Below are 5,672 nucleotides of genomic sequence, written 5' to 3' on the forward strand. Positions count from 1 at the left end.
CACTAGCTCTTGCAATTTCATCTCTTTGTAAGACAATGGCATCACCATGCCTTATGATACTTTCACCACGTTGCGTGAGCATTTGACCATGTTGAGTGATCATGTTCCCGTGTTGGGCGAGGATGTCACCATAGGAGTGTAAAAGTGTCATTTGCTCTTGATGTAATTGAAGATGAAAAGCTCTTGTGCTCTCCAATCCATGGTGGTCGACATCGCTTGAGGTGCGGCATCCCCTCCTCCTTGCTCTCCATATTGCTCTTCTTCTTCTTCTTCCTCTCCTTCCGCATCATCTTTTTCATCATCATCCTCCGATTCTTCGTCAACACCTCTGAGTCTCAGGCTCATGCCAAAGAAGTCCATAATTGAAACTGCTTCCATCACGACATCAATCTTTTCTCTTGCCAACATATCTTCAAGTCCCAACCCTTTGCATAGCTCGGTCACCAAAGGCCCTACGAACACGGATTGCACATTCGTTTTGTTTTGAGTCACTCACTTTTTTACTTGTGATCCCATGTTCACCGACACATTCTTCTCCATACTCCACATGTAAAAGAGATCTTGCCGATAAGTCTTGTTCAAATTAGTTGTCCTTCCGGATAGATTGATGGCTAGTGCTAGCCGTATAGCCTTGAGATGATTGGCTCGGATCTCCTTAGCATGCAAATTGCTTGAATTGTACTCGGCATTCCCTGTTATACTCTTCCAATAGATTGAAGCCTCTCGCTCCGAGTAGAAATCCAAATGATAACTACGGAAGGCGGGAGTGTTCATTTCATCTCTAATGTGAAGTTCTAAGATCAACGCCAAGTCATCCACGGAGTAATTGTATTTCTTGTTGAATAAAGTGAATGAAATGGATGGCTTCGTGTTGTTGGCCTCTTTCTTGATTTGCAATGTAGCAACGAACTCATACGTGACCGGGCCATAAGTGGGTCCTCTCCAAGCAAAGACTTTACTCCAATGGCGGTGCCTCAACAAACATTCCACCATGAACTCACAACCAAATTCTTGCAAGATATTATGATCAAGATACTTTCCTCCCATCAACCTTCTTGTTTTGTAATGGTCCACGAGTGCTAGTTGTTCCGGATTCAAGGTGCGTAACACTCGTGTTCCCCGAGGTGCATTGTTTACTGGTGGTTGTCCATCCCCACGGGCAGGAGCACGACTCGAACTTCCTTCTTCAAATCTTCTCTTCTTTGCCATTTCTTTCATTCTTACCATGTATCCTACAAAATCTCAAAAAAAAAATTCCCATGAATTGCAATGGTTAGTTACAACACACTCTTCTTCTTTCTCTCATTCTTTTACTCTTTTTTTTTTTTCCAAATTCCTCTTCTTCTTTTTTTGTTTCAAAATTTTGACATGGTCTCCCCTCAATTCTTGTCAATTCTCATTCACAAAATCCTTACAGTGCATTCCAACATCAAGCATTCACTCACAATTCAAGATTATGCAATTTCAATTCATAGTTAACACTTTTCAAAGTCAACTTCATCTTCTTCCCCAATTCAAGAACTGGGGTTGAAGGGGTGAGTGCAATCTCAACATTCATGTGTGTGCATCATCAAATTTCTTTCACAATCAAGCATAGGAACATGTTTCCCAACAATTCCCCTCATCAATTTCATTCAATTCACAATCTATCATCAAACCCATATTTCAATTTCTTCAAATTCCAACTAGGGTTCTACAAAAATTCCTAATCTCACAAATTGTTCAAATTAAACCGAAGAAATCAATGAAACAATGTTCTAAGATGCAAAACTAACCATTATAAACAAGTTTCAATCAACAACATTCATAAGACAATGTAGAAACACATTCAAAAATTTTGAACTAGAAAGCTTCATATTCAGCTATGGAAGATGGAGGTTTTTAAGTTTTTACCTTGTTTTGGATGATCCTTGCTAGATAGATACTTGAACAAAGCTCAAAAGATGAAGAAAACTGAAGAAATATGGTCAACCTTGCGTGCAGGGTTTCTCTCCTTCGTGGTTTTGAAGAATAGTGGGATGGGGGGAGGGGGGTTTAAACAATGCTTTGGCTTTGCAGATTTTTTTCCCGTCCACGTGACGTCTACGCGTGGAACTTTCTGTATTGTTTCCACGCCGTGTCCACGCATATGGGCCATGTGGAACTTTCTGTATTTATTCCACGTGAGGTCCACGCGTGGAGCTCACGTGGAATGGATACAGAATCTTCCTGTTTTGTTCCCCTATTTTTCAATCCGCTTTTGGTCATTTTTAGCTCAACTTTTTCATCAAATCTTCCATCCTACTCCTGCATATAAGTCCCACAACAAACACCAAAACGAAAACCAACAAAAACAACAAAAAACGCATAAGAAACAAAGATAATTATTCATAAGATAACCTTGGGGTGCCTCCCAAGAAGTGCCACGTTTATTGTCCTTGGCTAGACTAAACGTTTCCTCCTCAATTATTGTCATTAACCTTTGGTTAGAAGCACTTGAGAGTCCAAGTGTTCTTCCGCACCAATTGTTCAACTTCCCATCTAGGTTTGGTCTTGCTTTTCACCTTGGTCGTTTCCTTTAAAGCTCCTTTTCCTTCCTTCACAACATTGACCATTTCGGTCTTTGCCTTTTCACCATCAAACCGGAGCGTGATTTCTCCCATGCCCATGTCAATTAAAGCTCGGCATATGGCCAAGAATGACCTACCTAAGATCAACGAACCAAAAGGTTCGTCTCGTCCCATTTCACAAACTACGAAATCTACGGGCACCAAGAATTCTCGAACTCTGACTAGCAGGTCCTCCGCCAAACCTTTGGGATACCGAGTGGTCCCATCGGCTAAATGAAGGGTGAGTCTAGTTAGACTCAAACATGACAAATTCAAGCTTTCAAATACACTCAACGGCATGTGATTAACAGAGGCTCCGAGATCGGCCAAAGCTTTCGAGAATTCCATGTCCTTGATGGAACATGGAACTACAAAAGCTCCAAGATCACCCTTTTTCATTGGGCACCCCGTAGAAATAAGAGCCGAGGTTTCTTTACCTAAACAAGCAAATTCCTTAATATTGTCATTCTCAAACATTTGCTTCCATTGGGCATCTCAATGAATTTTTTGTAAGAAAGCGTTAAATGTACCTTTGCGAGCCCTTGCATATTTCCTTGGGGCATTGGATTAGTGCTTTGGAAGCACCTTTTCTTTCTCTTTGCTCCCGAGATCACAAGAGGTGATCTCCTCCTTTCCTTTGTTTGATAGACCACAAGAGGTGGTCACATTTCATCCTTCCAATTGACATTCTCGGCTACAAGAGGTAGCCTCCTTTGCTTCTTCTTTTTCTTGGAAATCACAAGAGGCGATTTCCTTCTTCCCATCAAGCCATGGACTACAAGAGGTAGTCTTCTCTACTCCCAACTTTTTTCTCTTCTCTTCACAACCACAAACCCCACACACAACATCCATCGAATCACACTCTTCATGGCTATTTTCTTCAATAGCGGCTATGGCATTGACTCTCTCTTTCGGATTATTCTCCGTATTACTCAACAATTGTTCGTAATGCATTTCAGACATCATTTTGAACATTTGGGAGATTTGGTTCTCAATTGTCTTCAACGTTGCCTTCGATTTTTGCCTTAAGCCCGCTATTTCTTGCCTTATATCTTGAGTAATCTTGTGCTTGAGATTCACTCGGGCGTTCTTAAGCTCCAAAATAACCTTTCATCAAATTCTCTTATGTCATCTCTTCTTTGCATAGGGTGATCCAATTGGGAAGCAAAATTTGGTCTATAGTGAGTCATTTGAGTTCCAGTTCCTTAGATTTTACCTCTAGGAGCGGCCTTATTTAGCGCTTTTCAACTTTCACCATTCAACCCCCCTTGTCGTTTACTAGTGTTGGTCCCAAGGGGATGGGGTACAAGTCTAGAGGGGGGGTGAATAGACTTGTATAAGGTTTTGCAAATCTTTTTCGACTTCTCGTGTGTATTGGACTTAGGATGTTTAGGTCCGATACCTCACAAGATGAAGACAAAGTTTTATGCGCAGCGGAAAGGTTATCCCCTTTTAGTTAGCACGAGTTTGAGTTAGTTCGAGAGGTGCGCTTATATGCAGTGTAGTTCGAGAGTTAGATAGCGAGAGATAAAAGCAGAAAGTAAATGCGAGAGAGATTTTTAAGTGGTTCGGCCAACCTGCCTACATCCACTATTCTTCCAGAAACTCCCTAGAAGGATTGCACTAAAACTTCCCTTTTAGTACAATATCGAGCGCTTGAGCTTTGATCACGAAGCCCGCCTCAAGCCTCAGGTTTTTCGCCCCGCTTCTTGTTACTCCACCTATCGAGCACTTGAGCTTTGATCACCAAGCCCGCCTCAAGCCTCAGGATCTTCACTAGACAGCTGCCAGGTTACTCCGCCTCTTCTTGCTTAATCCAAAGCAAGGACCTTTGGTTGTCACAGTTGAGTGTAACAAGCTCCAATCTGACCAAAAGCTATCGTTGAATTAACTTCGATGTAGAGCTGCTTCGGTCACCTTCTAGATGTATAGCAGTTTAAGCTTTGTAACTCTCTCAAACACTAAGATGTGTTCTCTCGCTATTTTGAATATCAGGATGATGTTCCGGATTGAGCTCAGGCACTTGAATGTTTGAAATAGACACCTCTTAAGATTTTCAGAATGAACTCACTTCTTCTGACCAAGACTTCCCCGTTTTTAACTTGTGTCTTCACGTCCTTTTTATATGAGAGTTAAGGAATAATTCCGTTGGAGGGAAAATTATTCCGTTTGAAATTTGTCTCCCATGCTGTGTATGGGTCTTGCATCTTTTCAGCATTTTTCATGGAGTGGTGGTCTTGTAACTTGAACCTTTTGTTTGGTAGTGGATATTCCATAATCCACTTTCTTGAGTCCATGCTCCACTTGCTACTTTTGGTAAAAGTTACTCTTTTTAAATTCCCATTGATCCTCGTTTTAGGGAATAAGACCGATTTTGGATTAGTGCACCTTCTATCCGTTTGTTGTGGAATTCTGATGTGGCATCCACTTCTGGCACTTCCTTAATATTTTATCTCTATGATATTTTTCTTCTCCAAACTTCATTCATGCTTCCTGACCATCATTCAGCCTTTTGGAGAAATGTCAGTTTATCGAGACCAAGATTGATGTCTCGATTGTTTGATGTCTTGATCCCCATGTATCGAGAGATCTATCTCTCGAACTCTGCTTATGTCTCGAACTGGGTTGTTGTATCGAGAGATCCTATCTCTCGGACTCTGCTTATGTCTCGAGACTTAGTTGATGTCTCGCAGACCCTTATTCCTCCAGTGTTGTCCCGTGCCTTCTTCTGATCTATCTATAGGATTTCAACACGAGACTTTCTAAGATGTTCACACAAGTTTACCTTAAGCTTAAATATTTTCCGAGTTGAGCTCAAGTTACCCGGTTGTATTTTCGCTCTTAGTTTACTTGTCGAACTTACATTGATTCCTATCTTTCGAGACTTAGGGGATTCTAAAATACATTTTGGTATCATCAAAACCTAATACATTATGTTCCTAACAACTAGGGGTAAGGATTTTCTCTCAATGCTCACCATTAGGCTCACCTTTTGCTCCATGCCTTACCAAGATTAGTCTAATTCCGGGCTTTGCTTACCATTATATTTCTAAAATTAAGGTGTGTACAGTCCCACTTTGAGAG

Source organism: Ipomoea triloba, chromosome 10 (assembly GCF_003576645.1).
Source record: "Ipomoea triloba cultivar NCNSP0323 chromosome 10, ASM357664v1".
Classification (NCBI taxonomy): Eukaryota; Viridiplantae; Streptophyta; class Magnoliopsida; order Solanales; family Convolvulaceae; genus Ipomoea; species Ipomoea triloba.